This window comes from Schistocerca piceifrons, chromosome 5, assembly GCF_021461385.2.
Source record: "Schistocerca piceifrons isolate TAMUIC-IGC-003096 chromosome 5, iqSchPice1.1, whole genome shotgun sequence".
In the NCBI taxonomy this organism is placed as follows: Eukaryota; Metazoa; Arthropoda; class Insecta; order Orthoptera; family Acrididae; genus Schistocerca; species Schistocerca piceifrons.
In genome coordinates this window covers 274877521-274898451 of record NC_060142.1, presented here as the reverse complement: position 1 = coordinate 274898451, position 20931 = coordinate 274877521, and the positions used below count along the sequence as shown (strand labels likewise).

At 43.9% G+C, this 20931-nt stretch overlaps 1 protein-coding gene across 2 annotated transcripts in view; it reads left to right on the top strand.

Moving 5' to 3' along the window:
- LOC124798296 overlaps positions 1-20931 on the top strand; it is a 346948-nt gene that overhangs the window by 88385 nt on the left and 237632 nt on the right. For both annotated transcript variants that reach the window (XM_047261626.1, XM_047261625.1), the window contains one exon: positions 3018-3092. The gene's annotated coding sequence lies outside the window, so the exon portion shown is untranslated. The remainder of the gene's footprint in view (positions 1-3017; positions 3093-20931) is intronic.

Sequence of the window (20931 nt, the reverse complement as noted above, 5' to 3'; positions counted from 1 at the left end):
CTGCCTGTTTACGTATCTCTGTATTTGAATACGCATGCCTATACCAGTTTATTTGGCACTTCAGTGTGTAACGCATGGAGAAATCTGGAGCAAGCCTACGTCCACTAGTCGGTGTCAAATAGCTGATTATGATGGTGACAATGACGAATGTTCCATAAAATTTCGTGTGTACAGCCGCATAAATTCAGCTTCTTCTTCTAATATTTCGGCTTAATACCGTTCAGCCATCATCAGAGTGAGCCGAGGTGACTAATTCTCCAGCACTTGCTCCGTCCTTTTAAACCCGAGGACCGAACCACTGCGTATGCGGCCAAAGATACACAAGGCGCCAGAGACGTTGATAGGCGGCAAAGAGGTGTAACATATGCATGGAAATTAATTCTACGGCTGCGCAGTCGACCCACACGGCGATATCGATGTGTCACGGAGAGATGCACCGTCGCGACGTCTTTGTGATTTAACTACAGAAATTGTCGGATTCCATGATTCGTCCAGGCTGAAGCCGCTATCTCTATTAATTAAATTCGTCACCAACCGAATTTCAGTTGCTTCTATCACTACTGAGTCCCAGAAAGATGAAGTCGAGGCTAAAATTTCGACATTATTGTACACCATAGAGTGCCCAGTGTCAATATAGTGCTCCGCTACCGCAGATTTATTAGGTTGTAAGAGACGGGTGTACCTGCAGTGCTCTGTGCATCTCTCCTGCACTGTACGTGTCGTCTGTCCGATGTATGAACGGCCGCACTCACATGGGATCTCATAAAACCCAGGCTTCCGAAGCACCAAATCATCTTTAACGGAACCCAGGAGTGCTGCAGTCTTTGGTGGAGGACGAAAAATGACTGTGTTTTCTGAGGATCCGTCCTATTTTTGACGAAAGGCTTCCCATGTATGGCAGGAAAGTCATGGATTTAAAACTTTCCGTGTCTTCTTGCGCTTTTCTTGTGCCCTCTGTTGGTTTCTTAGAAGAAGAAGCTGAATTTATGCGGCTGCTAGCCCGAAATTTTATGGAATACTCTTTGCGCTGCGAAAACACGGAGATACACATTGACGTACGTGTTCACACTAATGAAACACGAGTTAAGATAGTACTGCGGAATTACTGGGAAGATGTCTGAGACCGTGCAGAACGTACCCGCGAGGTCAGTCAGCTGCTAGCGGCCTCGCTTCCGGCTATTGTGGCGGCCGGACCTCAAGTGTTTGGGAGTTTCCCCACTGAGTGAGGGAGGGTGTGGAGGCGGAGGAGCCGCTGCCTGTGCCCACGGACACAAAGCCCCAGTGTGTGCGTGGGCGGGCTGTGTGGGGACCGGCTTGGCGGCCCAGCCCAAACACACGCAGCTTCCGCCCATTCACACGGCCGCGGGCCACCTCACACACCGCAGAAGGCTACGCGCGCGCTTCCTCTCACTGCGGCGCCAGCTGGTGTCGACACACCGTCACAATGACGCCCACGCTTCTCAATGAAAGGGTCAGAAGAACGCAACTGAAACTTTTTAGAGTCCTATATAAAAATGGCTCTGATCACTATGGGACTTAACATCTATGGTCATCAGTCCCCTAGAACTTAGAACTACTTAAACCTAACTTAGCCCGCATCTCGTGGTCGTGCGGTAGCGTTCTCGCTTCCCACGCCCGGGTTCCCGGGTTCGATTCCCGGCGGGGTCAGGGATTTTCTCTGCCTCGTGATGGCTGGGTGTTGTGTGATGTCCGTAGGTTAGTTAGGTTTAAGTAGTTCTAAGTTCTAGGGGACTGATGACCTAAGATGTTAAGTCCCATAGTGCTGAGAGCCAGCCAGCCAACCTAACTTACCTAATTACAGCACACAACACCCAGAGTTCTATATAAATACAGCAAACTGTAACCAGTCATTTTTTGAAATATTCTTCATTCCATTAACCCGCTTTCGAACGTTTTCAGTCTCATCTTCAGACGGTGCACAAGAGGTTACATGTCTGTTTCGTAGCGTAATGCAGGGTTGGCAAAGAACGCATTCCTGGCCAAGCGAAATCTACTAGTATCAAACATAGGCGATGAGAAAGAAATTACCGTGAATGTACGTTTGGAGTACAGCGTTGTATTGTAGTGAAACATCGACTGTGGCAAGTAAGAACAGAAGAGATACGAAGTATTTGAGATGTGGTGCGTTACAGAAGAATGTTGAAAATAAGGTGGACTAAAGAAATAAGAGACGGGGAGGTTCTCTGTGGAATCGGCGAGGAAAGGAATGTATGGCAAACACCGACAAGAAGAAGGGACAGATGATAGGGCTTCTGTTAAGACGTCAGGGAGTAACTTGGGTGGTACTAGAGAGAACTCTAGAGGCTAAAAACAGAGATTGGAATACATGCAGGAAATAATTGAGGACGTAGGTTACAAGTGCTAGTCTGAGATCAAAAACTTGGTACAGGAGATGAAGTCATGGCAGACCGCATTGAACTACTCAAAAGACTGATGATTTAGGGAAAAAATCCTGGGAGCTGGCTTTTCATGGCGAATTGGCTCCATTCATTTTTGATCCACTCGCCATATAAACAGTATTCAAGGCCACCCATTAAAGTATGTTCCATATTCTTGTCACATAGCCAGCACCCAGCATTACGCTACGAAAGACTCATGTAACCTCCTGTGCACTATCTGAAGATGAACCTGAAAAGGTTCGAAAACCGGTTTAACGGTTTCAAGAAACTGGTCGCAGTTTTCTGTATTTATATTGAATAAACAGTCAAGAGTTTTTAAACGTGCGTAGTGGATGAGTTTACTTAAGAGTTCTTCCTATGTAGGGAGCCAAAGCCGCTGTAAGTTTCCTCGAGACATTTACCTGTGTAAAAATGTATATTCTTTTTAATTTGATAAAAATACTTTTTGAGGATAATAGTGATTATTTAATTTCGTCCCAGTGGTAACTGTTAAGTGAGAAATACGCTACAAATTGATATTGTATTTCAGTTGAACATTCACATCTATTATGTATCATCTGGGACTGTTAATGTGTTAACGGTTCCTTCTGTCTGCAGGGTCCTGTGCCATGCTAATGCTGTATACTGAGTAAAGGGGCCAGCAGCTCGGCGCGTCGAGTACGACTGCTCCCGGTAAGCCAAAGTTTATCACAAAATAGTTCCTAAGACACTATACGACGAGTCGGCTGATATTCATTCCCATCTCGTTATGACCACAGCTACACTACGTGACCAAAAGTATCCGGACACCCACAAAAAAATACGTTTTTCACATTAGGCGCATTGTGCTGCCACCTACTTCCAGGTACCCCGTAGCAACGTCCTCAGTAGTCATTAGATGACTTGAGCGAGCAGAATGGGGCGCTCCGCGGAACTCACGGACTTCGAACGTGGTCAGGTGATTGGGTGTCACTTCTGTCAGACGTCTGTACGAGAGATTTCCACACTCCTAAACATCTCTAGGTCCACTGTTTCCGATGTCATAGTGAAGTGGAAACGTGAAGGGACACGTACAGCACAAAAGCGTACAGGCCGACCTCGTCTGTTGACTGACAGAGACAGCCGACAGTTGAAGACGGCCGTAATGTGTAATAGGCAGACATCTATCCAGACCATCACACAGGAATTCCAGACTGCATCAGAATCCACTGAAAGTACTATGACACTTAGGCGGGAGGTGAGAAAACTGGGATTTCATGGTCGAGCGGCTGCTCATAAGCCACACATCACGCCGGTAAACGCCAAACGAAACCTTCCTTTGTGTAAGGAACGTAAACATTGGACGATGTAACAGTGGAAAAACGTTGTGAGGAGTGAGGAATCACGGTACACAATGTGGCGATCCGATGGTAGGGTGTGGGTATGGCGAAAGTCCGGTGAACATCATCTGCCAGCGTGTGTAGTGCCAACAATAAAATTCGGAGGCGGTTGTGTTATGGTGTGGTCGTGTTTTTCATGGAGGGGGCTTGCACCCCTTGTTGTTTTGCGTGGCACTATCACAACTGAGGCCTGCATTGATGTTTTAAGCACCTTCTTGCTTCTGACTATTGAAGAGCAATTATGTGATGGAGCTTGTATCTTTCAGTACGTGTTCATAATGCACTGCCTGTGGCGGAGTGGTTACACGACAGTAACATCCCTGTGATGGACTAGCCTGCACAGAGTCCTGACCTGAATCCTACAGTACACCTTTGGGATGTTTTGGAACGCCGACTTCGTGTCAGGCCTCACCGTCCGACATCGATACCTCTCGTCAGTGCAGCACTCCGTGAAGAATGGGCAGCCATCCCCCTAGAAACCTTCCAGCACCTGATTGAACGTATGCATGCGAGAGTGTAAGCTGCCATCAAAGCTAAGGGTGGACCAAGACCATACTGAACTGCAGCATTATCGATGGAGGGCGTGCCGACCGCGGTGGCGGAGTGGTTCTAGGCGCTTTAGTCCAAAACCGCGTGACTGCTACGGTCGCAGGTTCGAATCCTGGCTCTGGCATGGATGTGTGTGATGTCCTTAGGTTAGTTAGGTTTAAGTAGTTCTACGTTCTAGGAGACTGATGACCTCAGATGTTAAGTCCCATAGTGCTCAGAGCCATTTGAACCATTTGATGGAGGGCCAAGTGTCCGGATACTTTTGCTCACATAGTGTACGCGCTTCACTTACGCTCATGTTTTTCAGTACGTCACATGTAATACACTTGTGCAGGGTGGTCCACATATCTAACATGTTTCCAGTCCATCTTCTTTTTTCAAAGCAGCCATGAAGTACATCACTCTTGTGTCAACTGGAGAACCGACACACTGCCATCTCTGGCCACAGAAGTTTACTCCACAGGGTGTCGATTGATTATATGACTATAAATTACTCATAACTGAATATTTTCACCTGCACTCAACACAAATACGATATCGCCGCAAAGAAGAATGTGTTATTTTTTCCATTCCAAAGAAGGCTGTTGCTAACAAGTGTGAATATTACCGAACTATCTGGTTAATTAGTCATGGCTACAAAATGCTGAAACGAAAGAGAATTATGATAGAACCCGGCGGTGGAGAAGATCAGTATGAGTATATAGAAATACGCGATGCCATGCTGACCCTACGGCTTATTTTAGATGATAAACTGAAAAAATGCAAACTTACATTTATATCATTTGTAGAGTTACTGATGACTTTTGACAATATTTACTGGGATACATTCTTTGAAATACTGAAGGTAGCAGGTTAAAATACGGGAGCGAAAAGTTTTCTACAACTTGTACTGAAACCAGACTGCAATTATACGTGTCGAGGGGCATGAAAGGCAAACAGTGGTTGAGAACGATTGAGACAGGATTGTAACTTATATCCAATGTTATTCAATCACTACATTGAGTAAGCAGTAAATGAAGCCAAGGAGAAGTTGGAGAAGGGAACTGGAGTTCAGCGAGAAGAAATAAAAACTTCCGATGACATTGTAATTCTGTCAGAGACGGCAAAAGACTTGCAAGACCAGTTGAACGGAATGGATACTGTCTCGAAAAGAGGTTGTAAGGCGAGTTTCAGCCGCAGTAAAACGAGAGTAATGAAATTTAATCGAATTAAATCACGTGATGCTACAGGATCAGATTAGGAAATGAGACACTAAAACGAATCGATTGAGTATTGCTATTCGGTCACCAAAATAGCTGACTGTGGCCGAAGTAGAGAGGATATCAAATGCAGGCTGGTAATAATTGCAAAAAAGGTTTCTGAAAAACAAAACTTTGTTAACGTATAAATTTACAAATTCTATAATCTTAGGTTTGCTTTTTTAAAATTTATCTTCTAAGATAATTCGTATGGTCAGTATATCTTCCTGCATTTCTTCAGAATCGAAACAGATCAATGGGGCTAACTAGCTACCAAGTTTTCCATTCTTGGCATCCATTAATTTCGTACTTACACTTCCCGCTTAAGTCGATGCGTGCGCGACTGAAAGTCGGGGCGTGATTCCCAGACAGTAGTGTGATTTTTTATGTTAATCATCGATTTTTCCACATCTGTGAGTGATATGTTAATGTAAAAATGACCCAAGTTACACCGTGGTTCGGAGAGCACGTTAAACTGTGGGTTGCTTTTTAACTGCCTGGACAAGGCGACGGCATACCGCCTCTAATAGAACCATGTTTAGTAAAGCCATGCCGTGCTCAAATGCATCTTTAGATTGAAGTTTTAATTTTATGATAAATTAAGAATAAGAGTAAATATGTCTCAGAGTGTCATCTTCAGTTTTATTTAAACAAGGTCGATTTCGAGGTTTCTAGCCTCACCTTCAGATACACCTTTTTCTTTTTGGTCATCAGTCTACTGACTGGTTTGATGCAGCCCGCCACGAATTCCTTGCCTGTGCTAACCTCTTCATTTCAGAGTAGCACTTGTAACCTACGTCCTCAATTATTTGCTTGACATATTCCAATCCATGTCTTCCTCTGCAGTTTTTGCCCTCTACAGCTCTCTCTAGTACCATGGAAGTCATTCCCTCATGTCTTAGCAGATGTCCTATCATCCTGTCCCTTCTCCTTATCAGTGTTTTCCACATATTCCTTTCCTCTCCGATTCTGCGTAGAACCTCCTCATTCCTTACCTTATCAGTCCACCTAATTTTCAACATTCGTCTATAGCACCACATCTCAAATGCTTCGATTCTCTTCTGTTCCGGTTTTCCCACGGTCCATGTTTCACCACCATACAATGCTGTACTCCAGACGTACATCCTCAGAAATTTCTTCCTCAAATTAAGGCCGGTATTTGATATTAGTAGACTTCTCTTGGCCAGAAATGCCTTTTTTGCCATAGCGAGTCTGCTTTTGATGTCCTCCTTGCTCCGTCCGTCATTGGTTATTTTACTGCCTAGGTAGCAGAATTCCTTAACTTCATTGACTTCGTGACCATCAATACTGATGTTAAGTTTCTCGCTGTTCTCATTTCTACTACTTCTCATTACCTTCGTCTTTCTCCGATTTACTCTCAAACCATACTGTGTACTCATTAGACTGTTCATTCCATTCAGCAGATTATTTAATTCTTCTTCATTTTCACTCAGGATAGCAATGTCATCAGCGAATCGTATCGTTGATATCCTTTCACCTTGTATTTTAATTCCACTCCTGAACCTTTCTTTTATTTCCATCATTGCTTCCTCGATGTACAAATTGAAGAGTAGGGGCGAAAGGCTACAGCCTTGTCTTACATCCTTCTTAATACGAGCACTTCGTTCTAGATCGTCCACTCTTATTATTCCCTTTTGGTTGTTGTACATATTGTATATGACCCGTCTCTCCCTATAGCTTACCCCTACTTTTTTCAGAATCTCGAACAGCTTGCACCATTTTATATTGTCGAACGCTTTTTCCAGGTCGACAAATCCTATGAAAGTGTATTGATTTTTCTTTAGCCTTGCTTCCATTATTAGCCGTAACGTCAGAATTGCCTCTCTCGTCCCTTTACTTTTCCTAAAGCCAAACTGATCGTCACCTAGCACATTCTCAATTTTCTTTTCCGTTCTTCTGTATATTATTCTTGTAAGCAGCTTCGATGCATGAGCTGTTAAGCTGATTGTGCGATAATTCTCGCACTTGTCAGCTCTTGCCGTCTTCGGAATTGTGTGGATGATGCTTTTCCGAAAGTCAGATGGTATATCGCCAGACTCATATATTCTACACACCAACGTGAATAGTCGTTTTGTTGCCACTTCCTCCAATGATTTTAGAAATTCTGATGGAATTTTATCTATCCCTTCTGCCTTATTTGACCGTAAGTCCTCCAAAGCTCTTTTAAATTCCGATTCTGGTACTGGATCCCCTGTCTCTTCTAAATCAACTCCTGTTTCTTCTTCTATCACATCAGACAAATCTTCGCCCTCATAGAGGCTTTCAATGTATTCTTTCCACCTATCTGCTCTCTCCTCTGCATTTAACAGTGGAATTCCCGTTGCACTCTTAATGTTACCACCGTTGCTTTTAATGTCACCAAAGGTTGTTTTGACTTTCCTGTATGCTGAGTCTGTCCTTCCGACAATCATATCTTTTTCGATGTCTTCACATTTTTCCTGCAGTCATTTCGTCTTAGCTTCCCTGCACTTCCTATTTATTTCATTCCTCAGCGACTTGTATTTCTGTATTCCTGATTTTCCCGGAACATGTTTGTACTTCCTCCTTTCATCAATCAACTGAAGTATTTCTTCTGTTACCCATGGTTTCTTCGCAGCTACCTTCTTTGTACCTATGTTTTCCTTCCCAACTTTTGTGATGGCCCTTTTAAGAGATGTCCATTCCTCTTCAACTGTACTGCCTACTGCGCTATTCCTTATTGCTGTATCTATAGCGTTAGAGAACTTCAAACGTATCTCGTCATTCCTTAATACTTCCGTATCCCACTTCTTTGCGTATTGATTCTTCCTGACTAATGTCTTGAACTTCAGCCTACTGTTCATCACTACTATATTGTGATATGAGTCTATATCTGCTCCTGGGTACGCCTTACAATCCAGTATCTGATTTCGGAATCTCTGTCTGACCATGATGTAATCTAATTGAAATCTTCCCGTACCTCCCGGCCTTTTCCAAGTATACCTCCTCCTCTTGTGATTCTTGAACAGGGTGTTCGCTATTACTAGCTGAAACTTGTTACAGAACTCAATTAGTCTTTCTCCTCTTTCATTCCTTGTCCCAAGCCTACATTCTCCTGTAACCTTTTCTTCTACTCCTTCCCCTACAACTGCATTCCAGTCGCCCATGACTATTAGATTTTCGTCCCCCTTTACATACTGCATTACCCTTTCAATATTCTCATACACTTTCTCTATCTGTTCATCTTCAGCTTGCGACGTCGGCATGTATACCTGGATTATCGTTGTCGGTGTTGGTCTGCTGTCGATTCTGATTAGAACAACCCGGTCACTGAACTGTTCACAGTAACACACCCTCTGCCCTACCTTCCTATTCATAACGAATCCTACAGCTGTTATACCATTTTCTGCTGCTGTTGATATTACCCGATACTCATCCGACCAGAAATCCTTGTCTTCCTTCCACTTCACTTCACTGACCCCTACTATATCTAGATTGAGCCTTTGCATTTCCCTTTTCAGATTTTCTAGTTTCCCTACCACGTTCAAGCTTCTGACATTCCACGCCCCGACTCGTTGAACGTTATCCTTTCGTTGATTATTCAATCTTTTTCTCATGGTAACCTCCCCCTTGGCAGTCCCCTCCCGGAGATACGAATGGGGGACTATTCCGGAATCTTTTGCCAATGGAGAGATCATCATGACACTTCTTCAATTACAGGCCACATGTCCTGTGGATACACGTTACGTGTCTTTAATGCAGTGGTTTCCATTGCCTTCTGCATCCTCATGTCGTTGATCATTGCTGATTCTTCCGCCTTTAGGGGCAATTTCCCACCCCTAGGACAAGAGAGTGCCCTGAACCTCTATCCGCTCCTCCGCCCTCTTTGACAAGGCCGTTGGCAGAATGAGACTGACTTCTTATGCCGGAAGTCTTCGGCCGCCAATGCTGATTATTTATCAAAATTTAGGCTATGGCGGGGATCGAACCCGGGACCGAAGACGTTTTGATTATGAATCCAAGACGCTACCCCTTTTTTTTAATGAAATCTCATTTTGTTCGTGTTTGTTCGTTGCTTCTGCTCGTGGCGGACGTCGCAAGACACCCGTTTCAGTTCGTCGTTGATCAATTATCTCAGTTTTTTTTTATTACAGAGGGCTCCTAACCCTCTGACCGAACACGCTGAGTTAACCGTGCCGGCATGCCTAGACCAAGGGTTACACCTTATGTATATGAAATGCTGAGACTGGTAGTACTCACAATAAAATCATATCTTAAGTTATACGGCCGTTGGTGAATTTCATTGACATTGATAATTACTTAACCAGCCGATGTCCCCTGTCCATGCTCCAGCCATATCCATATATGGATGGATATGTTGAGTATCGTCTGATGGTGTTGGCGTTACTTTATACCTTTAAACCTTATGATTAAACAGGGTAACATCTATATTACTGAACGACCAAAAAAATTGGTGCACGGCGCACAATCCCAGTTGAAGTTTTTCTATGTAGCAGCTTTCGGGGTCAACAAAAATGTGATTTTCAATATTTCATATAATTAGTAACCGAATTTAAAAAATTAAATTCCTGTCGTAATCTACTCATTAAGAAGTATAATCTTGCAAAGATTTAACACATTAAGTCAAGTATTAAAGTTAGAAACTGTGTCTGCGTTTTGAGACAGCGTAACTCAAAGCGCCAAATTATCCGGATTATATTCACGCAATGTTTGAGAATGAGGGCACTCAGAGACTTCCAACGAACTTTAATTACAATTTCAAACTTTTTTTGAAACTTTTTCACGTTGAAATCTCCCACAAAATACCGGATGGAAAAAAATTTATTAGTTACTACATTTTAGCTGTTCTTGCTGTAAAATAGCAGCATCAGGCATGACGTTTTAATTTATTGCTTCTTTACTGTTAACTCTATTCGCATCATATTTTGTGGAAAGTATCCACGTACACCTGCTAAATATCATTTCATGACACGTAGTTAGGAAGACATGGCGTTTTATACATGGTAGTTCGATTCTTTAAAGAATCGGGCTTTGGGTGTGGGGGAGTCATTGATTTTACTCTAAAAGGCACAGAAATGTAAAAGTAATTTCTAAAATACTATGGAGTCCTGTTTTTAAAGTCTTACGGAAGTCTGTCCAATTTATTCAATAACCTCACGTACTTAAATTGGGCAATATCACTGTATAAATATTTCTCTCCTATGCTTGTATGAAATTATAATCTTTGACTTCAGCATAGGAGCATTAATTAATCTCACGAACGGAAGACGTCAACGAAGTTGTTAACGCATAGTCCATATGTAATGCAATAGGATTAGGACGGCTGTTTTCTTTCAACCTCCGATCGTTGCCTCAGATGTTTGCAGCCAAGAATTATTATGAAGAAGGGAACCCATGACAGTTCTGTTACGTGGGCTGAAATCAAGCGAAACCCCTCAAAGGACTTCTCACTTAGCGGGAGACACTACTTTCTAGTCATATGTACCTGCTCGCTTTGCGACATGACGTGATAGACGGGCATACTAGAGGCCCTGTGCAAAGCTTAACCTGATTTTCAATGTGCTTTTTATTTCACCACCGATCGGAGGTCGAGAAAAAAGAAGAAAAAAAAAGTACACGTATGTATGCACCGGCTAATTGTAATTATTTAATGTGAACAGGTACAATTGAAGTGGAGGATAGAAACCTGGAATTTTATTTTGTTAAAATGAAGTTGAAGATCATTTACCCGCAGTCTGAGCCACATTCATTCTTACTTTCAAGTTTTACTCGTATTTACTACAACAAGTATATTCAGTACGAAAGGTCCTGCAAAGGCTGCATAGTACGTAATTGCTACCAGTAGACTACTTAGCGAAGTAGGAAACTGCTAGGAAAAACAAGCAGAAAATAATAGGCGGACATTCTTGTAAGATGGTGAGATCTGCTTGATATATTGTCGCGTACCGTTGCTTGTGCGCTTGCCCAGACACCCACACATACACACACAGGAAATAATGAGCCGCTGATGTCAGTATGCTACTAAATAACAAGAAAGGGCACTGAACGCCACTAAATTACGAAGTGTACGTGCCGCCGTGTTTTATTACGCCAATTAACTGACCGGCAGCGGAAAGAGTATGTTCTACAGCACGCAACCTTCTGCAGCCTCGGAGGGGGCGGAGGAATCACGTCCTCATGGTGAGGCCGTGCGGAGCAGCATCAGTATTACATCACGAGATTTCGTGCGACAAATCTGGCTGCTCTCTATAACCTGGCCAGCTGCAAGTAGCAGTATTGACAGCAACGTGGAAACCAACTATCTAGCCATCTACGCGTAACATACAAAGCTAATCTTGATTCTGTAAACCAAGTCTGAAATATATACAACCAGGTACATAATCGACAACCCTCTATGAAGTGCGCAACGAAGCGAAGCGTACTTCATAACAGTGGTACTCATTTTCCGACCTTTCGTCTTCACCTATTAAGTGAGGAAAAATATCTATATACAAGGGTGTGTCAAATGAAAACCTTAAATATTTTTTAAATACTATTTATTGTGCAGAAGTGGTACAGAGCTGTATCACTTTTCAACATAATCTCCCCCACGCTCAATGCAAGTCCTCCAGCGCTTACAAAGTGCATAAATTACTTTAGAAAAAAATTCTTTTGGTAGTCCGTGCAACCACTCATGCACCGCGTGGCGTACCTCTCCATCAGAACGAAACTTCTTTCCTCCCATTGCGTCTTTGAGTGGTCCAAACATATGGAAATCACTTGGGGCAAGGTCTGGTAAGTATGGTGGATGAGGAAGACACTCAAAATGCAGGTCTGTGGTTGTTGCAACTGTTTTACGGGCAGTGTGGAGCCTTCCGTTGTCATGTTGCAAAAGGACGCCTGCTGACAGCAATCCACGTCACTTTGATTTGATTGCAGGCCGCAGATGATTTTTTAGGAGAGCTGTGTATGATGCACTGGTGACAGTGGTCTCTCTAGGCATGTAATACTTCAAAATGACGCCTTTTTCTCCCAAAAGAGTGTCAGCATAACCTTCCCTTCTGATGGTTCTGGTCGAAACTTCTTTGGTTTTGGTGATGAGGAATGACGCCATTCCTTGCTCGCTCTCTTCGTTTCCGGTTGGTGGAAGTGAATCCAGGTTTCGTCCTCAGTAACGATTCTTGCAAGGAAGCCATCACCTTCTCGTTCAAAGCGCCGAAGAAGTTCTTCACAAGCATCAACACGTCGTTTTCTCATTTCACGAGTCAGCTACCGTGGCACCCATCTTGCAGACACTTTGTGAAACTGGAGCACGTCATGCACAATGTGGTGTACTGACCCATGCCTAATCTGTAAACATGCTGCAATATCATTCAGTGTCACTCGGCGGTTTTCCTTCACTAAGTCTTCAACTGCTGCAATGTTCTGTGGAGTCACAACTCGTTGTGCCTGACCTGGATGAGGAGCATCGTCTTCCACTGAAGTCACACCATTTGCTAACTTCCTACTCCATTCGTAGACTTGCTGCTGTGACAAATATGCATCACCGTATTGAACCTTCATTCGTCGATGAATTTCAATAGATTTCACACCTTCACTACGCAAAAACCGAATAACAGCGTTCTGTTCTTCCCTGGTGCAAGTCGCAAGTGGGGTGGCCATCTTTATACCGATACTGCGACGGTATGCAAGCATCTGCACTATGCTGCCACCTACAGGCCACTCTGGACGCTGTTTGTAGCATGCTTACCAACTTACAGAATAACGGCGCGAATTTCGATTTATTATTACAAATTTAAGGTTTCCATTTGACTCACCCTCGTACTTCCGTAGGCGCCTTAATCTCCCTCATTCTTTTCTCGTGGGCACCTACGTAAGATATGCACTATCTAATCAACAATATCTGCGCAGCGATAAGTGGACATTAATAAGGGGCGTGTCCACCTTAAACTCCGCTGGGGAGGCGTCCGAATGTCTGTGGCGCGATGGCAGCCCATTCAACCTCGAGAGCCGGAAATAGAGAAGCTAGTGATGTTGAACGCTGTGGTCTGGAGTCGGCGTTCTAAGTCACTCCAAAAGTGTTCCATGTGGTTGACGTTGGTACTTTGGGCAGCCACACCAATTCAGGAGCGTTATTGTCCACAAACCATTGCCTCAAGATGTTGCTATACGACAGGGTGCATTGTCATGCTGAAACAAATCATCTATCGTCTTTGAAACGTTCCTCTACTGTACGCAGCACACAATGCTGTAAACTGTTCATATTCTTCCACATTTACCGTTTTCTTAATCCCAATAAAGGGACCACACACATAACCACGAAAAACAGCCCCATACCATAACACCGTCTCCCCTGTACTACACTGCTGGCGTTACACCTGATGGCAGATTACGTTCTTCAGGCGCTCACCAACCCAAACTCTTCCATCGGACTGTCCATTGGTACATCGTGATTCACTACTCCAAATCAGTCGTTTCGTCGTCCGCTGTCCATTTGCCTCTCTCTTTACATCACCTCCATCGTCGCTTGGCCTTGACTACAAGAGTATGTGGCTTGTAAGGAGCTGTACGACTGTTGCATCCTATTCCTTTTAACTCCCTATGCACAGTTTTTGTGTTAGCTGGACTAATGGTAGCACTTTGGAACTCACGGGAGTTTGACAACTACCCTTCGCTGTTGTCGATGGTGCCTGTCTGTCAGTACACGAGGTCTCCCTGGTCGTGGTTTAGCTGTGTCCCTTTTCCACTTCACAATCACATCAGCACAATACACTTGGGCAACTTTAGAAGGGTTGAAATGTCCCTGATGGATTTGTTACTCGGGTGACATCCAATTACTAGTCCACGTTCGAAGTCATTGAGCTCTCTTGACCGACACGTGGTGCTGTGACTCCTTCTCTACTGACAATATAATAATCCCCGTCTAATTTTACACTTGCATGTCCGCCTCTTGTGATATTTAATAGTCAGTTCCCCATTACATAGGCCTGTTCGGATACGTATGATCAGACAGTGTATGACAGTGACAGCAGAATTATTGCTCCATCTTCTTCCACTGCCATAACTTAAAAATAATCTAACACGTCTTTAATAAGAACAGAGTCACCCTTCTTTGGGGATACCCATTTAAGAAAGAAAGGAAAATTAAACTACAATACACTACTGGCCATTAAAATTGCTACACGAAGAAGAAATGCAGATGATAAACGGGTATTCATTGGACAAATATATTATACTAGAACTGACATGTGATTACATTTTCACGCAATTTGGGTGCATAGATCCTGATAAATCAGTACCCAGAATAACCAAAATCTGGCCGTAATAACGACCTTGATACGCCTGGGCATTGAGTCGAACAGAACTTGGACGGCGTGTACAGGTACAGCTGCCCATGCAGCTTCGACACGATACCACAGTTCATCAAGAGTAGTGACTGGCGCATTGTGATGAGCCAGTTGCTCGGTCACCATTGACCAGACGTTTTTAGTTGGTGAGTGATCTGGAGAATGTGCTGGCCAGGGCAGCAGTCGAACATTTTCTGTATCCAGAAAGGCCCGTACAGGACCTGCAACATGCGGTCGTGCATTATCCTGCTGAAATGTAGGGTTTTGCAGGGATCGAACGCAGGGTAGAGCCACGGGTCGTAACACATCTGAAATGTAACGTCCACTGTTCAAAGCGACGTCAGTGCGAGCAAGAGGTGACCGAGACGTGTAACCAATGGCATCCCATACCATCACGCCGGGTGATACGCCATTATGGCGATGACGAATACACTCTTCCGATGTGCGTTCACCACGATGTCGCCAAACACGGATGCGACCATCATGATGCTGTAAACAGAACCTGGATTCATCCGCAAAAATGACGTTTTGCCATTCGTGCACCCAGGTTCGTCGTTGAGTACACCATCGCAGGCGCTCCTGTCTGTGATGCAGCGTCAAGAGTAACCGCAGCCATGGTGTCCGAGCTGATAGTCCATGCTGCTGCAAACGTCGTCGAACTGTTCGTGCAGATGGTTGTTGTCTTGCAAACGTCTCCATCTGTTGACTCAGGGATCGAGACGTGGCTACACGATCCGTTACAGCCATGCGGATAAGATGCCTGTCGTCTCGACTGCTAGTGATGCGAGGCCGTCGGGATCCAGCACGGCGTTCCGTATCACCCTCCTGAACCCACCGATTCCATATTCTGCTAACAGTCATTGGATCTCGACCAACGCGAGCAGCATTGTCGCGATACAATAACCGCAATCGCGATAGGCTACAATCCGACCTTTATCAAAGTCGTAAGCGTGATGGTACGCATTTCTCTTCCTTTCACGAGGTGGCACAACAACGTTTCACCAGGTAACGCCGGTCAACTGCTGTTTGTGTATGAGAAATCGGATGGAAACTTTCCTCATGTCAGCACGTTGTAGGTGTCGCCACCGGCGCCAGCCATGTGTGAATGCTCTGAAAAGCTAATAATTTGCATATCACAGCATCTTCTTCCTGTCGGTTAAATTTCGCATCTGTAGCACGTCACCTTCGTGGTGTAGCAATTTTAATGGCCAGTAATATATATCATTTGCTAATGGAGTTTGTCTGCTCTTGATGCGGCTACTGTGTAAGCCTGAGTCGGTATCCAGGGGAAGAAAGTTTTCTCCAGCCTAGAGCTGGCCGCCAATCTGTCCCTAACCCCCACAAAACAGGTGTTTCTCTCCTAAAATGAGGGTGATGGACGCTTACCTTGATGGCTCAAAGGCCAGTGTTTTCCCAGAATGACAGGTATTTCCGGACATCTCTTAGGAAATAAGCTTTTGAGAGCCCTGACAGGAAGCAGCCAACGTAAACAGGGAACGGCCAACATAAATCCTTCAGCTCTGTTCCTCATGCTGTTTGGCTGAATTTTAAATAATTTCGTAGAGCTGCTTGGAACTCACGTAATTGTCCGGCAGACCCTGTAGAGCGAAGGAGTTGCGTGCCCCGTGGAAAGGAGGTGGTGTTTTCGTAATGTATTTAGGGAGATGGTGATCTTTCGTCATCAGCTGGGTTATTTCCTGCGATATGGAAAACTGAGAGAATCTGGAAGCGCGTTCCAGTGTGAGGACGCCTAATTATGTGTGCTTCTTTTAGGGTTCCCTCGACGCCTGTGGCTTTTTAATGAGCGCGCAAGTGCGCGACAGGAAGATGCATATTATCAGAGCGTGGAGCCATTAGCTAGCTGGAGGTAGTGCTCATTGAACGAAGCGGACTATGCAAGTTTTAAATCAAGCAAATGAATTCCATTTCTTTCCTTTGAAATTTGAGGTGGTCTTTTAGTATGCTTGTTGCCTTATTCTCGTCGCCGACGCTATGGGGAGAAGTGTGTTTGGTTGTTGTTTCATTAGTTTGGGCGATAAGTTCGAAGCGTTTTTCCATAAGTTTAATAATCATAACAGATATACCACACATAGACTTTACTCATCAATAGCATGTTCCCCTTCACTAGTTGCTATAATCTACCAACACTGTGGTAATTTTCCGATTCTGCGACCGTAGAAATCAGAGGTTTTGAGGCGAAGAACTCGAGTCACTTCGGAGCGCACTTTCATCCGGAAACGAAATTTCTTGAAGGTTGTTCGATAGAGAGAGGAAAAGATAAAAATCTGAGGGTGAAAGATCTTGTGAATAAAGTGGATGCGGAATGACTTCTCAATCCTGTATAGTGCTTTCTGTCAGTCTAGCAGGATGAGGGCGGGCATTATGGTGTAGCAGCATCACTTCACGCAGTCTTCGTGGTCGTTGTCCTTGGATTGTACCTGTAAGTGTCTCGATTGTTGACAATAAATGTCAGAGGTGACGGTTACACCTCGGGGAAGTAATTCGTAGTACACTACACCGTCCATGTTCCACCATATGCGTAATATTCTCCTTTGTGGATACGAGCAAGCCTTTGTACGGGGTGTTGCTGTTTAGTCTGGGCTCAACCATTCCTTTCCTCTCCTTGTGTTAGCATAGAGACGCCACTGCCGGCCGAAGTGGCCGTGCGGTTAAAGGCGCTGCAGTCTGGTACCGCAAGACCGCTACGGTCGCAGGTTCGAATCTTGCCTCGGGCATGGATGTTTGTGATGTCCTTAGGTTAGTTATGTTTAACTAGTTCTAAGTTCTAGGGGACTAATGACCTCAGCAGTTGAGTCCCATAGTGCTCAGAGCCATTTGAACCATTTTTTTAGAGACGCCACTACCTGTCACCAGTAACTATACAGGATAGGAACGGTCGGTGTTGTTCAAGAGCCAATTGATGAGGAGCAAACGGACAAAAAATGTTCAAATCTGTGTGAAATCTTATGGGACTTAACTGCTAAGGTCATCAGTCCCTAAGCTTACACACTACTTAACCTAAATTATCCTAAGGATAAACACACACACCCATGCCCGAGGGAGGATTCGAACCTCCGCCGGGACGAGCCGCACAGTCCATGAGTGCAGCGCCTTAGACCCAAGTGGACATGCACATATGGCCACCTGTTGATTTTTTTGAATTTCGTTTAGAGCATGCAGTACCCATAGACCACATTTTTGAACCCCCCTCATTGCATACAAATGTCGCACGATAGTGGAATGACCTCATTTCATCACATATACCAGTTCTCGAGTACACTGGCGTGGCTCGTTGTGGATTAATGCTTTTAAACGATCTTCATCAAACCCTGAAGGGCTTCCTGAACGTGGAGAGTTGTTAATGTCAAAACTATATTTCTTATAACGAGGAAAACATTTTATTGCCTTGCTCTGTCCAATGGTATTATCCCCCCAGACACGGTGCAAATGTTTCTGGCTGCCTCCGCTGCCATCAAAGCCTCTATTGAACTCAAACAGAAGAATATGTCGAAAATGTTCCTATTTCTCCAATCGGCACTCTATTTTCTAGCGACCACAGCTCCACTAACTATCTCCAGATGACAGTATAACAATGTGTAAAATGTAATAGCAGTAATGTACTAAGAATCGTTAAATCAGTGAAATAACATTTCAGAACAAGGAGAAAACATTGCTATAGATGAAATTAGTAGTAGCACTTGTAGAGTGTATTTCTGACAGCCGATGGCGCTGTATTTTCGGCTACTGCCTGTTTATGCTGTTGTCCGTACGGCAGGGACTGATTTAACGATCTGTTCTGTAATTTTAAATTTTATATACATTTGACCTTAATATTAATAGTAAATTTGTCATATTTTAGGCTTTGAAAAAATAAAGACTATCTTATAAAGGACGCGCGCATATAGCGCAAAGAGGGGGAACAAAATCTAACGAATTTTTATATCTATGTAAGACCAGTGTTTTACATTTTATAGCTAGTTTGACAACGCATAAACCTGTGTTCAGTGTATGCCGCCTTTAGGTATGAACTATATGTATTTCGCATAAATTCAGTTAGATTACTAATAAGCCTGGTTAAATACTGCACTTATTTTTAGGTTTTAATGTAAATTTTCTTTTGTATTGTTATAGAATCTGAAGATGGTCATTGTATGGCCGAAACCGGTTATGGCTGTGTCATAAGAATGTAATTGAGTCTATAAATAAACAAAAATTTTTTACAAAATAGTCAATCACTCACTCCATTGACAAAATGTTTTTTCCAAAATTACTACAAGGTTGGTTGGTTGATTCGGGGGAGGGGACCAAACTACGATATCATTGGTCCCATCAAATTATGGAAGGACAGGGAGGGAGGTAGGCCGTGCCCTTTCAAAGGAACCATCCTGGAATTTACCTGAAGCGGTTTAGGGAAAGCACAGAAAACCTAAATCAGGATGGCCGGACGCGGGTTTGAACCGTCGTCCTACCGAATGCGAGCCCAAGTTACTATAAGCTACGTTCTTTTTATGGGGTGAACGCTACGACCGTAACACAATAAATATGTATTTCCGACTTTTGGTAGCCTATCTCAATACAATCGGTTATGGATCCACCATTACTTCTTTCAATTTGATCCAAAAAGTTTCAGACACATTATAGGTGTAGAGGAAAAGAGGTATGGTTGAAGGAGTCAAATGACGGTGAAGATAGTTGATTGGTCAAAATAAGTCCTCGTAAACCACGATCTTGGAGGTATTTGTCGTTGTAACGCCATAAAATATCCACATTTCGTTTGCTGTAACACGTTCCACATCTCTTGCCTTTGATGTTTCCCGTGGCTCTTGATCTCACGTAAGTAACCTGTATGTTATGAACCATTTGGAGGTGGCGTGTGAACGTTTAGCGGTGTACATATTCCCCTCCAGTCGTCGGATCCCGGAAATTTGTTGGCTTACTAGAAGGCTTTTAATTATTGACTTTGGACTAGTCAGAATCTTAAGCCTACATCCAGAGTCAAAGGGGCTTGAGGATCCACATTTAGTTTCATTTTACAAGTGAAGCAGTGCAGAGAATTAATCCGGGTTGGCCAATGAACGCTTCCAAGTAAATCTGCTTGGAGTATTACGTCACGTAATTAGTCTGACGCGCCGCACGCAGCTAAGCTTCTGCCCGCGCCTGCGAGTGTGACAACGTGCGACGGAACGAAGGCTCCGAAGCACGGGAGATAGCAACGTTTCAAGGATTCATACTTCCTGCGATGACGCAGTCATTAGAGATAGAGCACATTCTTGTTCTGGGAAGGGATGGCAAGGGAAATAGTCAATGTTTTTCCTAAAGGAACGTTCCTGTAATTGCCTTAAGTGACACGGCGTAATCATGACAAACCTATACCTGGATTGTCAGACGTGAATTTGAGCCGACTCCTCTGTGTTACCGCTGTGCAGATCCTGCTTTGTCTCCCATTTACGCTCCATGAGTCTCTCTGTTACGCTTTTCGTATTGGCTGTACAAGGTGAAACAAAAAGATGTGGTCAAACGTTCAGGAAACATTCCTCGCACGTAGAGGAAGAAATCTGTACTACCATATAAAGACAAATCGTAGTTCTCGAAAAGTTCTTGACCAGTTTCGTTCAGATTTTTGCACTATTCTCTAATAAACTTTCAGACAAACATACACCACATACAGCGAACAGGCAAAATAATGTTAACACCTGTACTTACTTGGGAATGGTTTATTAATAAGGGGTTGGACCACATTTGCCCGTAATACAGCTGCGATTCTTCTTGGAATACTGGCATATAATAACTGTATAGTCTCTAGTGGACTGTTATGGCACTCTTAGATCAGAATCTCTTCCAACTCCTGTAGTGACGAGGGAGGCGGAAATCTGCTCCGGAGTCTGCGCTCCAATACCACCCACAAGGGTTCGATAGTGTTCAAGTCCGGGGACTGTGCTGGCCAGGGAAGACGCTGCAGTTCTGTTGCATGCTCCTCATATCCACGATTGTACTGTCCTGGCTGTGTGAATGGGTGCATTATCATCCTGAAATATAGCAT